The sequence below is a fragment of the Excalfactoria chinensis genome, chromosome 4 (genome assembly GCF_039878825.1).
Source record: "Excalfactoria chinensis isolate bCotChi1 chromosome 4, bCotChi1.hap2, whole genome shotgun sequence".
In the NCBI taxonomy this organism is placed as follows: domain Eukaryota; kingdom Metazoa; phylum Chordata; class Aves; order Galliformes; family Phasianidae; genus Excalfactoria; species Excalfactoria chinensis.
This window is the reverse complement of record NC_092828.1, coordinates 61,512,650-61,537,927: the sequence shown is the minus strand read 5'-3', so window position 1 is coordinate 61,537,927 and position 25,278 is coordinate 61,512,650. Positions and strand designations below refer to the sequence as shown.

General features: G+C 34.2%; 1 long non-coding RNA gene across 2 annotated transcripts in view; it reads right to left on the bottom strand.

Moving 5' to 3' along the window:
• The window catches only part of LOC140251870 (uncharacterized), a 178,109-nt gene that overhangs the window by 111,365 nt on the left and 41,466 nt on the right, over window positions 1–25,278 (bottom strand). For both annotated transcript variants that reach the window (XR_011903481.1, XR_011903480.1), the window contains exon 2: window positions 2,438–2,544. This is a non-coding gene — a long non-coding RNA (uncharacterized lncRNA). The remainder of the gene's footprint in view (window positions 1–2,437; window positions 2,545–25,278) is intronic.

Below are 25,278 nucleotides of genomic sequence, written 5' to 3'. Positions count from 1 at the left end.
GTAATTGAAAATTGTTGGGAACAGACTCCAGAATGGCAAAAGGAATGAAAAACAAACAAATAAACAAACAAACAAACAAAAAACAATCATACACTACAGATCAGCAGAAAGTCAGTTTCATTCCTTTCTAAAGTAATTTTATCCTTTACTATTATTATAATTACTGTAGAATTACATTGTGTGTGTTTAACATATACTAAACATAATACAATAATGCTTAATGTAAAGTGTATTTATTAATGAGTCAGTGAAGATCCTTGATTTAACACCATTCGAAGGCACCCACTTAACTTGAAATTCCTGTTGCAGTCCCTCTATTCCATAAGTCAGATAAATTCTGCTGAAGTGGGAGGTTAAGTAACCCCATAACCATAAACACATTCTGTAGTGACACTAAGTCACTTACATAGTCCTAGCCTGTTATAAAAAAATCCACTAAGAAATGACTTTTGCGTGTATGATAATCAAAATACAATAGATGCACATTTACACAGAAAAATATTGTAAAGCAATCAAACAGAATTCAAAAAGGCTGGTAGAAATATCTTGTTTCATTAGTTCAAGTGTCTGTTTTTGATGTCTACATTCCAACTACACAGAAAATAAATAGTACAGGTCTATATCTAGAAAATTTTTCAAATAAGAAAAGAATTCTAGTCCATGTTTTTCTGGCACAAATCAAGACTCAGGGTATAGATCAATGAATAAGAATAAGAAGTCTCTAAGTGTAGAGAAAAGTTTGAGTTAACATTCAGATTTCCAGCTAAGATCAGATGCAAAACTTATAGCAGCCTATCTGTCTTACAAGTCTGCTTTGCCCATCCTTGTGTCCAATTGACATACTTGATTTGTCAGTAACTAAGTAACAGCTTGAAAGACATTCTTCTTTTCTTGTCAACACGAATCATTCTTGTAATATCTCCAAGATGAGATTATCAATGCATAAATACAATGCATATGTCCATTTTTATTGTTTTCAGTCAAATCAACGTTCATTTAAAGTAATTAGAGTAATCGCATACATTTATCCGCAAAATACATTTTCAGCAAAATCGTTTTCATTCTTTTCATTTTACCTAGTTTTTACTATTTTGTATTTGTCTGTAATATATGATTTATTCACTATTCATGACTTAAAAACAAAATGGGGGAAACTCTCCTCTTTTTTTTTTTTTTTGCATTCTCAGTCACTCTGTGCAGTTTTGACAACCATCTGCTGAGATTAGACTTCACATCTTCCTCCTGTTCATCCCCATCACATTAAAATATTGACAGAAACCATTTCTTCTGGGAAAATAAAAAGTTAATAGGTAAGTGGAAGCTCTATTCAGTTTATCATTAAAATTCTGATGTACTCTCACAACCTGTGTTGTATTTATTTATCTGACCATTTGAAACTGAAAAATTAAAGTGTAAAGATCCAGCCCAAACACTGGATTTCACAGTGGGATTCAGTCTACACCTAAAATACACAAATTGATGTACAGCTTTTGGAAATAGCAAGTAGCCCACCAGATGAAAATCTCTAGGTGAAAAACATGGCAGGGGAAGTCCAGTCTCTTCAGCAGTAATCAAAGGGATCAAATGACAGCATTGCCCACACCCAGATTTACAGTAAAGGGCAGACAAGGCAAACAGGCCATAAATAACTTCAGTATTTCTAAAACAAAGGATGTGGGCAAATAGGTAAGCCAGTGATTTGTCCCAGGGACTTGTCTGGGGTTTAATGTCATGAAAGGACATGAAAACCATTTGACATGAAATGAGAAGTGAGCACAATCCATGCTCTGTTGACTATTTTCTTCACTATGAGACCAGATGCCTTTCCCAGTGGTGTGTTTCCAGGATATATTTGCCCTACATTCTTTGTCTTCAGCTTTGTAATCTTGCATTTGGCCTTTTTAAAATCTGAGCTTTTTTTTTTTTTTCCCCAAATGAAGCACCATAGAAACCAAATTAAACCAATGTCTCTCTATATAAGAGCTACCTTCATAATTATTTACTGTTCAATCAGCTGTGGTGCCATTTGTACATTTTCTCAGTAATAAGTCCATATATTTTCTTCCAGATTTTTGCTGATGTGTCTAACAGCACTAAAAGAGGTCAGTAAGGAATCCCATTAGAAACATCCACAGAGGATAATGATATAATATTATCTAATGTGCTTTTTGTTACCTACTACTTAAGAAATGTGACTGAGAACCTTAGTCTTTTAAGGTTGTTTCTATTAACCCTGTCTCCAACTTCTAAGAGGTGCTGAATTTAAGAGAAAATATTCAGATATAAGAATCTATTTAATAAATAGAGTAATTATGATGGCTAATAGAAAACCTAAGAGATTTTGCAAATTACTTTTATATTTACAGACAGAAGTTTATCAGAGGAACTCACTGGAAAAATAATAATAATAATTAAAAAAAAAAATTAAATTGATTACCCCAGATCAGATAGGGATGATGGTAACAATGGTAACTTGAATCATAGCTTCATACTGGTTTCAGAGAATCACAAAGTATTAAAACAGCTTCTCTTGTAGTCTTGTTCCTGACAAAAGGAGACAGAAAAATAAAAATGATATCAAAAAGCAAAGGCAAACTGGTTGTTGCTGCTATATGAGATTTGATCAGAAAGCTCTATCAATTGTCTATATATTTACTACTTGTACTTCGTCCTACTTATTGAAGAAGGAACCACTGAATAATAAGCCTAAATAATGGAGGTGGACAGATTTTTAATAGCTAATGAATGCTTCATTTTTACTGGACTTTCCACAGTAGAAGAGTAAGCAAATATGAGTGCTTTTAGCTGACTAATTAAAATCTTGATTTCTGGATTTTTGAACAGTGCTATATCATATTATTTTTAACTGTAATGTCAGTTATGATAAAAAAAACTTTCAGAAATGCTGCACTAGTAAGTTCACAATATAAGGCCAAATACTGTTATTTGATCACTTCTTCAAACATCAATATACATATTCTATTACCAGTCTAAGAAAAATAACATTGGTATAGAGTTTAGGAAAAAAAAAACAACTTTCAAGTTTTCTCATGCAACATATGTAACAAGTCTTTAGGTAAATATTTAATATTTCTTAAGATTTCTTCTGAAGACTGATTCAGTCTCTGAAATATCCATGGTTAAGAGCACAGATAAAAGTATATAATAAAATGCTTAATTACTGTTTTGAGTAAAAAGCTCAAGGCAACTTTTATTGTGGAAATGTTCTTGCCTTTCCATTAAGTTTTCCCTCTTCTGAGCAGAAGGGGATAGGCAGGAGGAATTATTATTACTGATTTAATTAAGCTACTAAGATTACTGGTCCAGTCCAATGGGAAACTTTGAGACTGCAAATTGCATGTAATCATCTCATATCATTACTATTTTCATCATGAAAATAAATCAATTTTGTATATTTTCTATTTTCATTACCATATTTGTCAGAAGAGGCAACTATCAAAATTCTAATAATACCTGATATGCTTTGGTAATTATGGTACTATGCTCATACTTTGACATTTGCAGTCCTGCATATGATTTTCTGGCCATTCCACTCCTCCTTGTCAGGTTAATAAGGGTTATAAACATGGAATCAGCTAGTTGATCAACAAAATGTAATTGCACTATTTCATCCCTTTTCCAGTTTTCAACTGCAGTTTGAAGGTGGGGATCCAAACAGAAAATTAAGCTGAGCTGTACTGACATAAGTGCACTTTTAGGTATCAGACTTTCTTCTTGTGCACTGAAGAGAGTTATATATAATAAACGCTGAATTATATCTCTGAATATCAAATTAACATTCATAGCCAAAGATTAAGTTTTTTCTTTTTTTTCTTTTTTTCTGGAAGTAGACAGAATGAATGTGCTAATGAAATCTAATCACAGTTACACGCGCTACAATCAAATATATTTTTGTGTTTACACATACTAATATTGTTTCAGTTGATTAGTGAGAATATCTTGAATTGCAAAATTCTATCAAAAGCAAAACATAAAATCAGAGTTCAAAATGGAAAGTTATATGATACTGTAACACTATGCTCCAGTGTTCTCTCCCTCAGCAAAATAACAAAATAATAAGAACATCAATTTTTAAAGAAAGTATCCCAAATGTCTCAGAGCATAAAGCACAGCAAAGGATTCCAGCAACTTATGTACACTTGGAAGAAACAACCTGTGTCTACTGTCAAGAGAGCTCTACCTTCTTTAACCTTAGCTGGACATGCCAACATGCCCGTAGTGCTATATTACTTACACAGCTGACATATCTGCTATGTTTCTTTTGGATGATTGCAATTACACTGATTCAGACATTTTTACTTCTGTATTCTATGTATATAATTCATAGGCAAATCTGAAAGCCAAAATGGCTTAAAGGCATCTGTGGTACCTGTGGAGCCTTTGTGACTGCCCTCCTTCTTCCAGGGTTGTGGATTAAGGAAGAACATTAAGCTGATGCAGAAAACTGTCAACTGGCATCCAGTCACGTTTCTATACCAGCTGAAAGCCTTGGTTCAAGTTTTCAGTTAAGGGATCAAGCTCCAGCTACATCAGAGAATGCATTTTGATCTATAAATCACAGAAACAGTGATATTTTTCAGGGAACACTAAAAGTGAAGATCACAAAAGCCAGAACAAAGCATGCAAGAGCCAGGGAGAATGCATTTTCTTTCTAAAGAGAGACAGCTCTGAAGGAATCTTCTGTCTTTCAGGGGACACCAGATAGAGCAGGTCTGATTGCCTTTCAGAAGCATCGTATGGCCCCATTTTAAGTGATGATGTATTTTTGATCTCTAGCTCAATAATCCTCCCAGAAGACCTCACCAACTGCACGCAAGCTACAAATGAAAATCCCCAGTCCTAATAAAGTTTTGGCCTCAGAAAGGCAAAAACATCAAAGTTTTCATCAATTCTATGAGTTGTTATAATGTTATGGAGGTATGTGAGGCCAGGTGCTCCTTATCTACCACTGTCTTCTCGATTAACACCAATGAGCAATTTTTTTTCCTGGAGCTTTAGAACAAAATGGGCAGTCTTCAAGATCAGAAAATAAGAAGAGACCAGGTAAAAATAATTCTCTCAGATGGAAGGAATAGACAATCTTCATTAACTGCAGGAAGACTCAGACATCTGGATGCTATTTGCAAAAACTACTTGGCACTTAAACTAAAGTATTCCTACAAAATTTGAGATTCTGCAAGCAACTTTTATAAGTGGTCCGTAAGAATTTCACTAAGAATTAGTGCAGATTCTTACCATCGTATTGGTTTAATTAGTTTAATCCACATAAAGGAAGTACCCTTTGCAGTTTCTCAATGATATTCATATATTCTTTCTTCCTTTTTAAGGATTAAATCCCTTCCATACCCCAAAATTAATGTAAATGCTCATGAGTCTAGACTCATTAGTCCAACACACATTTTCATATTATAAAATCTACAACTTCAAGCAAATGCCTATAAAGAAAGCGCAAATTATGGTGAAGAAAGGAATGGCTATACAAACAGTATTAGATAAAATGGTTTTTTTAGTGGCTGCAAGTAATCATGTTCAATTTCTATGAAAAGGGTTTCAACTGGATAGAAAATGTGATAGTTGAAAGAAAAAACATGTCAAATTATTTTTAGTAGATATATTTATCATTTAGAGATTTTAAATCAAATTTTAAAAGTCTTTAGAGAAAAAAAAACTTTTAACTGAAATTTAAAGCAATATTGCCAGTGACCTTAATAAAGTCAGTGGGTGTCTAACATGATTCTGTAGTGTTGGGCTTATTATTTTTCTAGACAAAAGGCAAGATCATATCTGTAAGTCACATAGCAGATTTGTATCTGTTAGGGAACAATAGTACTAAGTAAAAGTATTAGAGCTAGATTGCAGTAAAGATTTGGTTTCTTCTGAGGGCATATGAACTATGCAAGTAAGATATGCATCTATCACCTTGTAGAAAAGCTTTCCTGTGACTCCATTAATAGAAATAATTCTCATAAGTAATGCTTTAGTTAATTCCAGCAAACAACTACATTTCCTTTTAAGCAATTGGGAAATTCAGAATTTGTAAGCTAGGTAGTGCTGCTTTCTGTAAGCATTCTAAACTACCAGAAATTCATTAGTAACTTCCTTTTTCTCTGGGGCCCAAAAGCTCTGAAGGCAAGTACTAAATGCTCCCATTTTTAAGCACTCAAAACATAGTCACAATATGTTCCATGCTTACTATTTCACTTAAGTTTGATGGTCACTGGAAAGCAGATGTAAGGGCTTCCTTGTAATGTAAACATCTGTGTTAGCTATGAATAAGTAAAGCTATAATAATAATAATAATTACAGTAATACCAAATGATCATATATGAATGAAGAACATTAAAAAATAATATTAATAATAAAAAGACAAACAACAGCAACAACAAAACCTTCAAAGAACTTAGGAAAAAGTAACCTGCTTGACATAACATATTTTTGCAGAGGTGATTTGAATGCTAATTCTTTCCAGGAGATCTGAGGAAGCCTCAGGCTATATTTCCAGACGGTATATTCCAAAAGAAAAAAATTGCTGTTACATAAATATGTGTAGATTATTAGTGGTTGCCAAATACATGCATTTGATATTTTTATGATCCAACTGTTCTCCATTAAGCCAGCAGACAGTGATATTTTTGTTCTGCAGAGAAAACCATAACAGACCAAATAAAATGCTTTATACAGCAAAGCTGTTCTGCCCTTAAGGTACAGAGATTTTCCATATTGTTTTCATTTGAAAGTTTATTCGGATTATGAACCGCCTGCTGACATTGATACCTCTACTCTCCCTCTCCCTTTCCAAGTCTTAAATCAAATAGTTGGGTCAGCACTTGTACTTTTACTTTGATTATGTGAAGTCCCTGTGGAAAGTTACAGTGCAGTCTGAAACATTTCTATTTTATGGTCTGCTGTGAGCTTACATATTTGAATGCTTAATTTACAGATGTGCTCAGGGAAGTGTTGATGCAAAGAAACCAGCTATTCATACATAACCCAGATCAAAGTAGTACTTCTCCAAAATATGTATCCTATTGTGCCAGTTAAATAATTTATACAAAATCATCCCCAAAACATCTGTAAGTAATTTAAATTAAAATTTAAAAGTCATAGCTAACTTCTGCATTGCTTAGCCTTCCTTTACCTTCTGCAGTTTGATTTTTGTGAGCAAATGACTCCACATCCTACTGAGAGCACCTGAAATCATGTTCTCGGAGCCCTGTAAGAGGAGGCCAGCAAGCACAGCCTGATATGTAGGCAAGATGGAGAGAAGTCCTGGCTGTGCTTTTAGCTGACCAGAAGCTCCATACAGCATCAAACTGAAGTCTGTGTGCCTTTCCTCTTAGCTGCTTTACTGCATTGCTTTGAGGAAGAACAAACAGCAGGGACATAACATTTTAAGTAAATATTGCTGCCAGACACTTTTTAATGCTGAAAGATGTTCTGAGTAATTATTTTGATTAAGTTAATATTCATATAGTGTTAAAAGTTATGCTCAGCACTTTAGGATTGCTCAGCACTTTAGGATTGCTCAGCATGCCAGATTAAGAAATTACCATAAAAAATGAACAGATTTTAGTGAGACTGCTGTTGTCAAGCCAACAGTAATCCCAGTTATAACTAGGGGAGTGAAAGACTTAGTCTCTGGGAGTCACGACTGTAAGTTACTGCAGGACAGAGTACAGTCCACCAAGCACAAAGAAGGGCCAAGTAGGAAAACACAGCAAATTCTGTAGAACTTATGATCAAGTTTTGAAATGTCAAGATGTTTTTCAACAAGCTCTTTGATGGACAGATAAAATAGTTGAAATTTACTGTGGTTTTAAATGTTCTAATAACTGCAGTATGTCAGGTGGATTCTCACATTTGCTGTAAAGTAGACTTCAGTTACATGGCTTTTCTGAAAATAAGGAAGAGGAAAATAAAAGCAAAGAGTTAGAGCTGACATATCATTTATGGACCAGAGTATACCTTAAGATAATATTGATTTAAGTGCTTCTTTTTCTTGATATTCTATTTCACTGTCCTTTTACAAATAGAATGACTCCAAATTATCTTCAATATATATCTTTACCTCATACTTTTAACCCTACATGTTTCAATTTTTGATTGAAGCTGAAAAGTAGAAATGCAGGATGCCACAAACAACAAAAACAAACAAACAAACAAAAAACCACTATCTTGAATGCTCTTTTCCTCATGAACTCCCCCTGACTTCAATGGAATTATTATTACTATTGATTACTAGAAATTACTATTGCCATCTTCTGGTGCAATTGAAAATTGGAAGTTGTTCTCATTAAAACATCTGTTGAGATTGCTGATGCTATCTAACAATGAGAATGGCACTGTCTCTTTGGCATCATATATTATGTATAATAGGGATATTTTTCCTGTGTAGGCTGCTCTGAATGTAATGCCTTCTATTTATTTTGTTCCATGGAAATTGCAACAGATACAAAGTACAAAATACACTATTTGATTGAGCAATTTCTCAGCTAAAAAACACTATTTTTCAACATAGTCATCAATATTAGCTATACATTTTCACCAGCTATGAACTAGAGTCTGCATGCCACAATTCATAGAATCATAGAATCACAAGGTTGGAAAGGACCTACAAGATCATCTAGACAAACCATTCTCCCTCTACCATACCTACAGAAAAATCACAAAACCATATCTCATTGCTCCCTGTCCAGACACCTCTTGAACACTGTCAGGGATGGCAACTCCACCACCTCCCTGGGTAAGGCCATTACAGTGCCTGACCACTCTCTGAGAGAAAAAGTTCCTTCTTGTGTCCAGTCTAAACCTCATCTGATACAACTTGTGGCCATTTCCTTGGGTCCTGTTTGTTGCATGGGAGAAGAGGCCAAGCCCCTCCTCCCATCAGGAAGTTATAGAGTGCAATGAGGTCTCCCCTAAGCCTCGTCTTCTCCAGGCTAAACAATCCCAGCTCCCTGAGCCATTCCTCATAAGACTTGTGCTCCAGACTTCTCACAGTTTTCGCTGCCCATCTCTGGACACGTTCCAGGGCTTCGATGTCTTTCTTGTAGTGAGGAGCCCAATTGTGTAAATCTGTACCAGCGGAGGTGACCTTTTCATAATGTTTCACCATCTACCACCTCACTGTGCTCACATCTACTATCTGGTCTTCAGAAATGTTCATTAAGCATTGATGAATATCAGTGAGTGCCTTTATTTCCATGTAGAGGAATTCAGTGACATACTTTCTATGTCAGACACCATTTTGTCAGACCACCCCTCTGCTGCGATCTGTCACATAGAAACAACATGTAATGGAATAGTGGTGGGAAGGTTCAGACATGCCACAAATACCTGCCTCTGATGTTATGGGCCAACATAATAAAATAGGAGGCATTACTTTCAGAGCAGTCCTCTTATAAGTATATTTCTATTTATAAACCTGGTATGTACAGAATGTAGAAAACGTGTTAGAAAACAGATAGAGGGAAACAGTGATGGCAGATTGCGTATGCTAAACTTTAGCACTATTTTAAAATATCATTTGGAATAATTTCATAGTTTGGTATACTGTTTCTGGCTATGGATCAAAGAATAATCAAAGTTTCTGTACAGAGCACTATTAAGAAAAGTTGCCATCAATCTTGTCTTGATTTTCAAGGTCTTGAAATCTCTACCAAAACAGAGTAACTTGCACCTGAGATGAATTACTGTCAAATGCTTGATGAAAAACAAAACAAAAAAAAACAACAACACCTAAAACAAACAAACAAACAAACAAGTTCATGGTTCTTCTTCGTGATAAAAAGGTAACAGGGAGACCTTTCAGGCACATTCAAAATACACTTGCATAACTTTTGCCTTAACTGTGAAAAGAAATATGCCAGCACACTTTAGAACTTTCCAGTTGTCAAAATAGTTCATTGGGTTAATAAAACTCATGAAATCGTGAGTTAAATCTTTTCATATAGAAAGGCTTCTTGAATTGTAGCACATATTCCAGGGTAAAAGATATTGACACATTTTTAACTTTTCATGAATACTGCAACACTTTATTGCTGTAAAATAAAATGAACAACTTACAGCCTTGAAATAGGTCAATGAATATCTAGTCAGTGAGGATCTAGTCACCAGGGAATTTTGCATTATTTGGTGGCTGTATATTACTACGTACATGAACAACTTTCATACACCAGTGGCTTTGTGAAATGTTATGGCCTATGCTACATACCCAGGTTGTTTTGAGGTTTTCAAATCTGTGCATCTGTAAACTAATTATAAAGAAGGGAATGAAATGTGCTTGCTTACTTGCTTAGGTTCAGTAAACTGATTTCAAAGTTTTCAGAAACTTAACTTTAGGACAAAAATTAAGCTCAGAACTTTTCCAAGAACTCACCAGGAGCTTTTCCATTAAGTGCATTATATACACTCCTTTGTTAATAGGTGGTGCTACTTCAATTCTTAAATTCCTGAAAATGATTCAACAAGGAAAGAGGTTTCTCCTGGTGATGCTGAGATTCAATGCTTAATACCCTTGAAGAAGGGTTTTTTTTTTTTTTCCAGGCCTATTACCAAACTAGAAGTCAATACACACACACACACACACAAAAAAAAAAAAAAAAAAAAAAAAAAAAAAAAAAAAAAAAAAGAGAGATTATTATTTTCATCTTTCATCAAACTATAGTACATAGTTTCTTAATTTTAGAGATGTTCTAATGACTCAGAACAAAGATGCAGGCTTTACAGATTTTTTGCAAAGATTAATGCAAAAGTTTCTCACTAGGAGGACATTATGAGATACGTAAGGAAGTTTCCAGCTCTGATTTGTTTGAAAGAGACCTGCTCAGCCTAGATTGTTCAGTTCTCCTTAGAGACATTATTGTGAGCTGTGACTAGGAACACTTAATCCTATTGGCAAATCAAAAGAAGTGATCAAAGGGATAAATTGAGCTTGTCTAAAAGCCTTCCAAGTCCTCATCACACCCAAGAAGAGCTGCACTCCCTTCCTACCTCAGCTTGTGCACTCTGAAATGCAGAAAAGCCAATTTGTATGGCAGAAACCACATACCTCAGGGAGCTTCAGCCTTTGTTTGAGAAGGAGAGGAAGCAGTAAATTTCTAGAGAAGAAAGCTGAAGTAGGTCTATGCAGAATTATTGGCTCTATGGCAAGAGCCTTGCAACCTGGATTCAATTAACTATGACAGACAGATAGATCTTTTTCCCCTCCATAAATTATGCATTATCATGCAGACACTTAACCAACACTCCTGTGTTTTAACCAAGCTCCATTAGAACTGAAGAACAGAGCAAATTTTTGGCACTTTCCCTTCTTAAACAGTTTATAACACTGCTTCCAAATTTTACCTGTTGTCTGACCACACACACATTTCACTGACTATATTTTCTACTCCATCTGGTCAAACTAACAGTTAAGTCTGGCTGTGTCTTGCTTATAATTCTTGCTTATAATTCATGATTTTAATAAAGAAGATATTAAGAAGTTATTTTTATGAGTCTTAAAAATTTTCACATTTATTCTTGGTCTGGGGGATAGATATTTTCTGAAGTGAAAAAAATAATTGCAATTTTAAAGTTTCTCATGTATTAGATTTTTTCTTAATTCACGTACATTTGCTGGGGCAGATGCTGTACAACTTTCCTTTATCACAAATAAAGGAGCTCTCAAATGTCTTCTTCCTGATTTCAGCATATCTGCCCTCTGCACTGACATTCCTGATCACACAGCAGTTTGGGGAGCAATCATCCACCAAGCAACAGGGGGCATCCTGGGTAGCTAAGTTAAATAAATAAATAAATAATTTAAAAAAAAAAAAAAAAAAATTATTATTTTAAAATCAAATCAATTACTTTAACTTAAAAATAAATAAATAAATAAAATGACCCAAGTCAACCCTTACTATTGCCTATCACCTGCCAAAGATACATCAAGAAAAATTTTAGATTCTCATGGATGCCAAATATTTTGGCTGCTAGCCACCAGTTTCCTTATTTTTTCATAGCAGCCAGAGTTTTCTGAAGCTAATCTTTTAAATACATAATTACTTTCAAATAACATTAAGCCACGACTTGAACCATTTGAAGGAGCATAATTGAAGACAGCAATGAAAGGAATCTCCAAAAGTCTCCAGGGCAGCAAGGGTTCCCACAGGTGGAGCAATACTCCACAAAGCTGGATGCTTTACAAATTCAGAATGAAAAGGTGGTTCCCATCCATGGCTCAGATCATAAAAGTATTCAATTTTCTGTACTGTAGCTGCTTCCCTTCCTATGAAAGACTGAAAAAGAAATCAGCTATCTTAAAATATTGTCTCGCCATGGATTTTTCAATAGAAATGTATGATTCCCAGTTGACATAGTTCATGATTTCAGTACAGACACTACATTTTAGGAGAGTATCATAGAGTACGATTTTTTTTTTTTTTTTTTTTTTTTTTTCCTGCTTCTCAGATTGCCCACATGTAGAAAAGAATAAAAACTGACATCTGTGGCTGGAAACTGTTCCTTGTAAGAGGTTGTTATCTAGGAGCAACAATAGGAAATGCTTAAAATAACAAAAGAGCATTTCTGATGAGAATTTTTTGTTACTTTATTTCGCAACAAGGTATGGCAGAAGCAATGTGAAGGTTTGTTTCTTTTTTCCTACACGTAGTACACTTACCACCCTTTATGTCACCTCACTTTCCACTGCCTTTTCTATTTAATATTTCAGAGAACTTATATTTTATTTGCATTTTCTATTTCTTCCACTTTTATGACCTCTTCTTTACTAATAATCTTTTTATTGGTGTAAAAGCCTAGGCTAAATTTATTTATAAAACAACACCAAATAAAAACTATAGTAAGCACAGTAGCAAAAATTTTCTTTATTACTAAAATGAAGCACACTATAGTGAAGCATGCTATAACTGGATTTGCTGTACTTCTACCCATCTGTCAAGGTCTGATCTAAAAGTAATTTGCTTCTGGCCCTCCTAAACAACCTCTTTTATTAGAAAAGTTGGATAGAAAAGCAATTTCCATGGGTAGGCCCCTAAACTCTGTGAAGTAGCTGAACATCTTCTCCATGTCCATTAGAAAACTCAGCTTTCCCATCCATTTGTGGAATTGGTGACTTAAAAGAAGATGGAGTGCCCTTAGCCACTAGAATCCAGTTAGAACTTAGCATTCCATTTTATTTCACTGAGCTTTTGCATTATGGCAGAGAAAACTAAGGTAAGCTGAAGAAGAGCAAAGAAGTTAATTTCTAGCTGTTTTCCTTTTAAGACAGTAGCTTTCTTATAGCTTTATGAAGAAAGGACTTTAGTATGCTTAGGGCATGAGACAGAAGAGAGATAACAGACTGATGGGAATTTAATAAATTGAAATTTACCAGCACACACGCACCACTTCCTCACCATCATGTCTTCTAGTGGCTACAAGTATTTGTCTCCTAGCTTTTCTACTCAGAATAGTTGCTTTGAGAACACAGTAATTGGAGGATTAAAACAATCATAATATTGTATGTACTTAAAAAAAAAAAAAAAAAAAAAAAAAAAAAAAAAAAAAAAAAAAAAGGAGGTATTTGGGATCTGAAGAACAAGAAATAATTTACATATGTGCTATTTTGCTGATGATGTTCCTCCACTCATTCCTTCTGTGACTCTGTCATAGCAGATAGTCAAGCTACTAAATATTTTTAGACAGCAGCTACTTTTAAACTAGCCATTTAAAGCCTTTGCAACAGTGCTCAGAATACCTGGAAAGTAAGTTTGATGAAGACATGAAAATGTTCTACTAAATGGCCTGTTGTAGAGTTCACAAATAGATTATAGAATATTTTATCATCATTGTACGTATTATTTTTACATGATAGTAATAAATGAAATAAAATCCTTTGAAATTACTTACATTACAGAACAGCTACTGGCCAAGTATTACATAAGTATAGTCTATGTGGTCTTTATCTTGTAAAACAGATTCATCACAAGAAATCCAAATGAAGATTAGGTTAGAGAGAAGTGGATTGTGGATTGTTGCCATTCATTCAAAGATTGTTCTTTCACTGTAATTTTTTTTTCAATTTTTTTTTTTGCTTTATTTTTAAATAATCTAGTAACTTTTATCAAAAGTAATATTGCAATCAAATTCTCAGCAAAGAAATGGTAAATATTTTCTGTAGTGTTATATTTCTAATAGGAAGAGATATTTTTTGTCAATGCACATAAAGACTTTCTTGGTTTTATTGGTAGGGAGAAGAGGGGTTTTTTGTTTATGAACAAATGTAAAGGATCTTGGAAAGGAGAATTACTTTCCTTTGTGTTTTGATAGTAATATTCAAATTTGGAATGTTATCCAGCTTGTGGTGTTGGAAAATTATATTGTTATGTAAAATAAACTCATAAACAGAATTGAAACCCTTTTCTAAACTGGCTTTCTGCAACAGAAAAAAAAATATGCTTTTTGGTACAGGAAAGCAAAAAGAAAATTTCCTAGCCTTGTCACTGATAATGCTCTACTGTTAAATATATATAATATATACATATACATATGTGTGTATATATATATTTGTATATATTAGGCAGTATTTATTCAGCAAGTTGAAACATAGACAGTTTCTCTTTAGAAGCAAATATTGACAGCTAATAAGTAGTTAACATCATATGAAGGAGAAGTGAAGCAGCAGTAATCAGATGAAATTGCAGTAAGAAAAAAAATTAACCACAAGAAAAGACAGTGAACACACAAAGTTAGTGTTCACTGTAATAACTTACAAACACATTGCAAAACTGAGAGCAAAAGAGCTTGTTTCAATATAAAGCAAGCACCAGTGTCTCAAGACTGATGATACCAAGTGTATCTTTGTAGCAATAGGATTTGTGTGTTCTTCCTAGTAAATTTGTCATTATTTTTGGTCCACATTCTTGTCTTGTGAGCCCATTAACACAACCATATGCTTTTTAAGAATTTTTCATGGAAAATGAAAGAATATTTCTTACAATATGAAATGATTCCTTAGTCAAGGAATTTGTATGTTTAAGGTTGTGCTGCCATTTCTTTCCACTGCAGCTTCAGAAATAGGGATAATCTCTGCTGGTTGGGGAGAACAAGAAAAGATCATAGCAGAATTTCAAGAACGAGCTCCGAACATTTTGTTCCCGTCACAGTTCCTTCATCTGCTAATTTTTCTTGTCTGTCTATACTCACTGAACTTATCACAGATTTAAGCTCTCCTCAGCTGGTTGCCCAAACAGCCATTTAACACTACAAGCTCACTGATGCTCTCCACAGTAACTGTTTTGCATTTTCCACAAATAATATAAGCTCTGCTTTACCCTCCCATCCCTTCCTCCAGCTGACCTATAGTTTCCATTCTGAAAGCCTAGTGAGTGTTGATTACCTTCCCATCGCGTGCACTGCATTAACCAAATGGAGGAATGGATTTTTTTGGCTAAAAATGGTTTTTTTTCATCTTGACTGTTCAGAAGAGCTGTTTGATTTGGGATTGTCTTATTTTCCTTCTCTTATCAAGAAATCCAAAAGATGAGCTGACATAAATTCTATGCCAAGGCTAGATCCTCAATATACTAAAACTAGCAGTTAGAAAGGGAAGACTTTTTTTTTATCCAGTCTTACAATAATGCAAAGGAAGTGGAGCAATAAGTGACAATATAAGTGAAATATAAATATATGAGAGCAAATTTACCCTTTGTCAAGGGATTAATGCTCTACAAATTATCTGCTTTTTGCTAGATATGGCATTAGATAAAGCCCTGACTCCATTTTACTTTGTCCTCATCTGCCTCAAATGAGAAGATGTTACAGGTAGAACCACACAAACTTTTTTCTTTCTTTTTTTCAAACACAAACTGATTTTTTCCTTGTACTGCTTCTGTAGAAAAAATAAATCTGGAGAGTGAATTGAGTGAACTGGTTTCTTTTCCATCAAATGCATAATATTATCAGAAGTATGTGAAAATCTCCATTGACTGTGATTACTGACAAAGGATAAAACCACATCAGTCAGATCCCAGGCTCTGTAGCCTACCATTATCTTCTTCTTCTTCTACTGTATTTTAAATTTACCACCACTGAAGCACAATTGGAAGTCTATTCTAATTAATCATTTCAAACTCGGTTTGCTCCAACTTGTTTAACACACAACAAAGAGTAAATCTGGGGCTACCCTCTCCAGGTTACTACAGCATGATACCATTCATTTATACAGTACCATCAGCCTATCTAACTTCATCTTGTAGGCATGAAGCTAAATGAAATGTTTATATTTGTGGATAGCACACTTTGAACAACGAAAATGTTAGATATCATTCACCAAATTGATGTTACATTAAAACTTTATAGTAACAAGCAAACTCATGCTGTCTAATAACATTGTGCCATTCATCATAATTAGGAGCTTGTGATAAATACAATGTTCTTCTCTTTGTATACATATCCCCTTTAAATTTACTTGTTTTCCTTTTAAGATTTAGTTTCCTTTATAGACCATTAGTCACTGTGTTCAGAAAACATAGTTGGGAACGTAAACAGCAAAACATGTTAACACTTCAGTTTGCAGTGGATCACACTAACAGAACATATCAAAGAAAACACAACAATTAAAGTTACACAGTCTCCAGAGAAAAGGAAGACTTCTAACTTTCTGTATTATGAAGGGCCGTTATTCTCTTCTTTGTAAAGAAACCAAGTAATTAAAATAAAATAAAATAAATTGTAGACTATAAGAGAGACTGCACCTTATAACGAGGTATTGGACATTCAGATCTGCATTCTCTCACTGTTTCACCTATGTTCCTTGGAAACACCAGGATCAGTTACCTATGGGCTTGGGGGAGGCTAATAAGCCCAACCTGGGATGTGTATCAGCAGCATCTTTTAGAATGGCATTAGGTAGTACTGTCATTCATACATGTTTGTGAAGGCAATTAGATTGATGATAACACGCTGGATGTGGCTCTGGGCAGCCTAGTCTACTGGCTGGCAATCTTGCCTACAGCGGGGGTGTTGAAACTAGATTATATTTAAGGTCCTTTTCAACCCAGTCCATTCTATGATTCTAATAATGTGAAGCCAGGTTCTCAATTTGTTATGATGAAAGGAAGAAAATAAAAGAAGAAAGAAGAAAAAGAAAAAAAAAATAAAAGAAGAAATAAATAGAAAACATAGCAACAATAGAAAAATATTATCTATACCCAATCTACAAAAGCTGAAGAATCTGGCTTGTGAGGGAGACACAAATCCCTAGTCTATTGGGATCCAGTCTTTGTAGACTCTATTTTCATGCTGGATTAACTGCTGCTGATGACTTCAAAAGGACCAAGTTTTCACCTCAAGTGTTCAAAGCAAAACTGAAAAGAAAAAAGCCCACACAAGTCTCACCAACCTGTTTTTGATGTGGAAAATGCTACAGAGGATGACTGGGACTCACTCAGCATCTCTGAGCATTCTTGATCCTCTAATCTTCATTGTTCAAAAAAAGAACTTTGAAGTGCATTTTGTGGTAAATAATTATTTTACAGTGTGTATGATTATGCAATGTGATATAACATTTTATATAATTAAACATGATCATCATTTCCTTGACAAGGAAAATAAATATTAAGAATCTGTAGGGTAAAGTTCTATTTACTGTATCACAGAGATTTGAAATAATATGTCTGATATATATTCCATGTATTATTCAAGCCTATGTAGTTTTGGGGATAACTTAGCTACATGTGTTAAGCCAATACATTATAGTTTTATTCTCAAATATCTGTCTTCAGCTTTCACATCCTTCAAGCTTTCTGTATTTCAATTTCCTTGTCATGTTTAAAGTAATATATCAATTTGAGTTGTATATTTAAGTCCAAACATGGAACAGGTGCATCTTTATGTTTTGACTAGGAAACATTAGTCAGCTTTTGCTACAGAGCCTAAAATCTTTTCAAAATATAATGCTTGTTGCAGGGGAGAAAATTAGAACAGCATCAACAACAAAAGTCATATTTCCTACCTTTCAGCAAAGTGGAGGTGGTAATGATTCTTCAAATGGTAAGATGATAATTGCCATGTAATGTATAATACCTTTGCTTGGAGGTGCTTTTTGTTTTCTTTTTTACCACCTTTTCTGAAAGGCAGCAGTAAATTAGGTATTATACAAAATTTGAATGAGCAGAGTGCAATGCTGCCTGAACTCAACACTAAGCCAGGGGATGAAAAGTTCATTTTATGTCAGAATCACAGTGCTGAAGATTCCAGACAGAAATCAAATGGACACCTGAGGATAAAAGGTGATGATAATGTTGAAGATTAAATGAATAAATGCTTCAGAACATAATTCCACATATTCTAATGAAATGACAAAGTTGTTTGCACTTTGGAAAGTGCTTTTGACAAGGCTCTACATTTGAGGTTAATGTCTATGTCCAAAGGGCAGGAGTTACAGAATAAGAGGAATTTTCTTCAGAAAATTACAAGCAAAATGAGGAAAAACAAGTCAGTGGTCTTAAGTGATCCATAGAACAGTAAACAATAATGAATCAAACCCAAATATTTTTCATTTAAACGTCTGTGTTCAAGAAATAATAAAACTTAATTGGAGTATCATCACATACTTAGAGCAAGCTCAATAACCAATCGCTACAAGCAGGATACGTACCGTTATTTAACCAACCAAAACATTTCACAGCTATGTAATTGTGTAGCATTTTGTGCTGTACTAAACTAAATTCAAGAGTTATTCCCACTTCTGGTTTACCCTATTCTGTTACCCTAGAGTGAAGCTGAACTGTCAGGAACGCAACTAACAAAATTTCCTCCTTTCAGGAGTACTTCTGATCAAACACCATGTGATTTGGTATAGTCAAACATGAAGATCTCTCTATTAGGTCCTCCTGCCTCCTGCATGGATATTCAGGTTCCTCTTTACCAAAACGATGGTGTATCAGGAAAATACAAGTCCATTCAAAACTTAAAATAAGTTGTTTTGTGGTGACATTTGTCTTAATATCATTTCTGAATGCTTTCCCAAACCTCTGCGCACAAGTTGTTTGGCATCTGTAATTACCATAAACACTGGTAGCTACAGGTAGAGAAATATGCCTCCAATACTGGTCAACATTGTGGAAATATGCTGTGAAAAGCTGCTTTTTAATTGACTTCTGATCAGCTCTGAGATAGAGGAATCATTTGAAGGCTATGGGATGTAGGAAAGGGAAAAATAGAAAGCAAGGAGCAGAGTTTGGATGCCAGCACATTTTCAAAAACATGAACTAAAGTATTAGCAAAATTGTTGCTATGCTAAATCATTCTTCCACATACTTAGTATTAACACTCTTTTCATGCCAGTACAAAAAAGAGAAAAATTTAGGTTATGTGGGGTTGTTTTTTTTTTTTTCTGACCTAGTAAAGCAGCACTTTGTACATATCACTACAGAAGCATGATGCTATACCACAAAACACTATGTTGTCAGAGTTTAAACTACAAACTCAAAGTGCATTTCACACATACCACATTTTAACTGTTCTCATATAGTATGTTTGATTAAAATAATTCTAAGGTACCATCAAATAAAATCTACCCAGCAAGGTAGCATTCAAAGCTAACTTTAACAAGGTTTGATAAGGCTTGATAAGGTTGATAAGAAGGTGCTAATGGGAAATTAAAACTACATCCTAAACAAATCTAGTGGTGGTTCCAAATACAGTGTAGTGTCTTTAGTGAATCTTTCATGTGGATATAGGAACACTCAGAATAATGGCATCACATCTCCAGTATATAAGAAACAGAGTCCTAAATTCTTGCAGCATCTTCTCACTGTGATACCTCAGTGTATGGTTTGCATGAGAAAGAGCTCATTATGCCCCACATGATCCCAAATGCCCAGCAGAGATAACAGTCTAAATCATTTGTTCTCTTTAAAATAATTTATTCATAGGTAGGAATATGAAAATGTGCCCTTTATGAAGTTTATCTGTATCTTTAGCAAACATAACTTAAATTAATTCTTCATCTCCAGAACTGGGAAAGTTTGACTAAGGCATTAGGGATTTTTTATTAACCTCCATTAATTCAGTAGTCCTAGCACATTGGTAACCAATAAAAATGGATGGCTAAGGAGTTTTTGCTTATTAAAAGGTGTGAGTGAGTGAAATTAAACATGCCCAACATATCTGAAGATATATTACTTATTTTAATATAACTCCAGGTTTAACGAGGAAGCACGTGAAGTTTATTAGTCTGTTGACTAGTGATCATATATTGTACATCATTTCTGTGGTAGGAGGAACACACAATGGTTGTTCTCAATTTCCCTTGCAGTTGTGAGTTTATTTTTGGCATTTCTACAGAATCCTTATATATCCCAATGCAATTTAATTTTAATTAGAGCAGTAAATAGGATGATGAAAGACTCTTTTTGTAATACTTCATAACATTCAGTGAATTGACTGGAAGATCTGTAGTTATTATTACTATATTATTATGAATCTTAGTATTGGATGGAAAAAACATTTTAAGTATTACAAATATCTGCAAAACCTTTGTACGTCTGCTTATTTTCACTTAAGACATCTCTCATATGTCTTTAATTTAACTATTAATTTAACTATATTTAAATCCTAACTGCTTAAAATCTTAGTATTTGTTTTGTTTTAGACTGAAAATTCTACACAAATGTTTACTAGTTTCAAAGTTCACATGCCTTCAGGACCACTGGCATATGAGAAACAAATTACAGATGGCTTAGAGTCTGACTATACACACTTTCACAAGTGAGAAGTAAAGCATTAAAGAACTGAGAAGAAAATGCTAAATCAAACCATTTAGTGTAACATAATGGCAAAAAGGAAAAAAGAAAAAACAAACAAAAAAACCACACAAAAATACATCAGATAATACATAGGAAATGATATAGTATGCTACTATACTATATACGTCATTGAAGAAAGCATGCACACAGAGTTATACCATTTAAAAGCTAAGTCAAGATAAGTCTGCTTTATGTGTAACTTAGAATGAATAGACTATATTAATATACAGTCTATATTTTAAAATTACTCTAAAATAAAATTAATAATGCTTTTCCTCCCTGTGAAAATCAAACTCCTTTATCTGCACAGTAAAACCAGAGAACTGAGCCGGTTAAAAAATAAAGCTCCTTAGCTTTGATAAAAATTCAATGAGAAAAGTCATCTTTCATGGTGAAATACTGAAAATGAACTATTTTTGTTGCCACTGCTTCTTTCTAGAATGCTAATTATAAAAGTATAATTTAATTTTGGGAAAAGATTTGTTAAGTTTCAAAGCCTATGATTCCTTCAAATAGAAAGGATCCCAAATGCTAGGTATTACATCTGAAGCCAACAGAAGTTTATGGTAACATCTTACTTCGTGCATGTGTCTTAGTGAATATGTTTTAACAGACCATTTAGATTGCATTTATTTATATTGTTAAATGTGTGTTATAGCAATAATTAGACAGATGTTAGCCTAATCACTGGTAGTGTTGACTGTAATATTCAGGCATTCAGCATTTTCTGATAATCTGCTGGTACTCTCAGTGTGAGCTGCCTTAGGTTCACTGCTCCCACCAAAGGATATGGATGGGCCAGGAGGCTTAGCATTTATTGGTGACTAGTGCATTCCTACTTGTGGACATTTTTTATTGCTTGCAAGTCAAAGCCTTTGAGGTCTCAGAGAGTCATGTAAGAAGGAAACAGCCTTCTTGCTTTACAACAGGCAAAAAGACTGTGGTATCTTTACTGCTTATTTTCCAAATTGAGCATACAAACACTTATTTAAAAAACAAACAAACAAACAAACAAAACATTTTAATACCATTCTTTTTTTTCTGAGTCATCTCACCCCCCTTTTCTTTGGTGGCCTTTTCCTGCTCTTTTCTTTTTGATATTGTAAACAAAGAATGAAAACAAAACACTTCAAACCTCCTAAGAAAAATTTTTTCATAAGAAAATCATACATTATTTCAATAGGATTTCCCTAAGGAAGTTGTATTTTTTTTTCCTTAGACATATAAAATAGAAGGCAAGCTATAAAATAACATAATCACTTCATCCGCCAACTAGAATACAGAACTAGATCTATGAGATGATCTCTGATTTACTGAGAAGCACTGAGATATTACAGTGATCAGAGAACTGAGACTAATGTGCAAGTAAAATATACTACAGCTAATGGTAGGTATGGCACCTATCACTGCTAGTATTCATGGCCCACTGGAAAGGTGATAACAGGCTAATTATATTTTTATATTCCTATCCATACATTTCATCAGAAGGCTGTGGAATTTCTAGAATTTAACTTTGATTGCAAGTAACTCCTTTTACCCTGCATGTTTTCATTACCTCCTGGCCATTAATAATTTCTGAAGTCAAAGTACTGCTGTTGTATAAACTGACACCATTTTTATAGCTACCTCTAATCCTGTGATGACTGGAAGGTCAAAAAACTTGTTTAAAGTCATTACATTTTGGACTCTCAGTTTAATCTTGGTGCTACACCAATCAATTTTTAATCACATATTTTCATCCTTTAAAGAAACACAAATTTTCAGAAACTCATTAGATTTTTTCTTAAGTGGCAAAGAACTCAAACACATTGATTACTGAATAAGTTACAACTCAAATGTATCCCAGTAAGGCTACTGTTCTGTTTTTTACTGACAGTATGAAGAACAGCTTGAAACTAAAGATTGTGAAAAGAAATATTCTTTTTTGTTTTTGATGAAACGAGTGACAGGCCTGATCCTTTGCATTTGACAGTTTATATCCCCCTAGCCTGAGCTGAAAATCTGGTTAGGATTGAACAGATTTATCTGGATTCCATAGACTTGTTTTTACCTTGGTGATATCAGCCTGTGTTAATAAGTTGTGTTTCTCTTTCCAAGCAGACAGCAAGCCTGGCTGACATCTTTGCTCTCACAACTGGCTGCAAGGAAATCTCTAGGTTTTATAGCACAAATCTATTTCCACCAATGGATGGGTCAAAAACATGCCAAGAAGCAGAAGAACATTTCGCCTCAAAGCAGTGTTTCCCTACCATGAGCAGTGCAGGGCCACATTGGAGTACTCTGCCCATGTTGGCAGGTCCAGCCCAAATATAACAACTCTGCACAAAGCCTCACATCCCTGTAGTACCAACTGCCAGTTTGAGCCTCTGCTGCTCTTGCAACCAATGGGTAGTACTGTGACTCACCAGTACACTGCCATAAGTATTAGTAAATCTTACCAGATAGGCTCTTCCTGGCAGCAGGGAGTATCACAGGGCCAGAGTAGGCGCCTTGTTCCAAGATCTTTGCCACCTATTAAACTCTCAAACTTCTACAGTGAAGTTTGCTGTCATTTGTGCGTGTATGCATGTAGTTGCACACATAGTTAATTATCCATTTTAAGTTTAAGAAACACATGGGTAGCAGGATTAGATGTTTTCCTTAGTTTTGCTCCATTTAAATGAAATAGCAGGGTGAAATGTTGGAAAAGAAATAAACGTTTTTTTCTTTTTTTTACAAAAAAGATAGCCATAGGGTCACTAAGTCACTCTGGATGCCATGGGAACATGAAAGATGTTGTATGCTCGAAGTATTTTTAGTCTCCTTTGTTGCCAAATTAAGAAAAAAAAAAAAAAAAAAGTGTATCAAAAAGAAAATGAAACACATTCCCTACAGAAGAGCGAATATTTGTAGACATACAAATTTAGATATAAAAATCAGGTAAAGTAAATCCCAAAACAACATTTTGCATTGTATCAGAAAATATAGGCAACCGTATTTACTATTTTCCCCCTTTTGTAGATAACCGCACCTAACTATTGATGCATAACATTGTTTATATTAAAATATTAGTAATTAAAAAGATACAGTGCTTGACTTATTATCCTTGAACTTCAATTGTGGTGTGTTCTTAACTACTGCATATTTATAGATTAAACTAGCATTTTTTAAAACCATATTGAAGAAGACATCTGAATATAAAATTAAGAAGAACTAAGCTGTCAGGGCTCTTAGGTAACTTTGAAAACTGCTTTTTTTTTTTTTTTTTTGTCATTTTTATTTTTATTACTTGTGTTCTTGTTTAAAGTTCCATTTAATCTTAAATAACTCTGAACTACCAGAGCCTCAAGTTGAAGTCTCATTTTAGGAGATTTCCAGCATTGCAGTGCTCCCTAGAATTACACTGATGAGCCGGTTCAGATTAGGCCTGAAGCCTGATCATGGCCCAGGGAAATTCCAGGGAAAACTATAAATCAGTCAGTTTTTCTAGACGTTCAGCCACCTGTACGGGAACTGAACCTCTGATTAACCACCACTACTGCTGGGAAGGATCTGTTCCTGATGATTGCTTTTGAAGTTTTTCCTGTAAGTCTACACAGGTGAGCATTTTCTGTTTCTGATTATCCCTTCGTAACCACACCATTCCGTATATTTGTTGACAGTACAGCCACCCAATTTAAAAAGGAGTATCCAAGCACAGGAATGATTTCCTATTGCTCACAAGATTTGAGGCAGGTAAATAATATTTGATTATTATTTGTATAATTTAAGTATAAAAGTCTACTGAGAAAATTTTGGTAAACTTCTTATACAGCTTATTCTTTATTGGTGCCTTTATGGCTCATTGATGTTTATCACCTACTGTTTAGAAGCCAAGATATTGACATTTGCCTCTCTTATCTGAAGTTATTTCAGTTTCTAGGCCACTTCTGGAGGCAAATGTTGTCAAGTGATTCATTTCCTGCACATGTAGTATTCAATATCATTCATGGCTGATGACAGAGGGTACTATTAAATTCCTGGGATAGGGTTGCAGGTCTTCTTTTTTTCATCATTATACCATTATTCTACATGTTAATACAAATTGGTGAAACTTTAGTTGTGGCTGGAAAAGCACTATATTTATCTTAGTATTTATATTACTTAATAGTATTTAATAGCTAGCATCTTAAATAATTTTCTCTGCTGATTTAATACAAAAAGTGTTTATCTGTCCTTTTTCAAAAAAGTTATTAAAATTAATATTAATAAATGGATGATGGGCATCACTAATGCAGAGTCTCACTACCAGAGTAGGATTTTAGGAAAACAGAATGTATTATGAAACCTCATAGCTAATTTGGATGTTGCTTTGCAACAATTATTTTCTTCAAGTTGTAACACAGCCTTTTTTGCACATCAGTGTAATATAAGGAGTACATTACACCATAGGAGTGTAGGAAGTAAAGGAATTAAGATTTTATGGTTTTCAAAGAGGCCCAAGAGT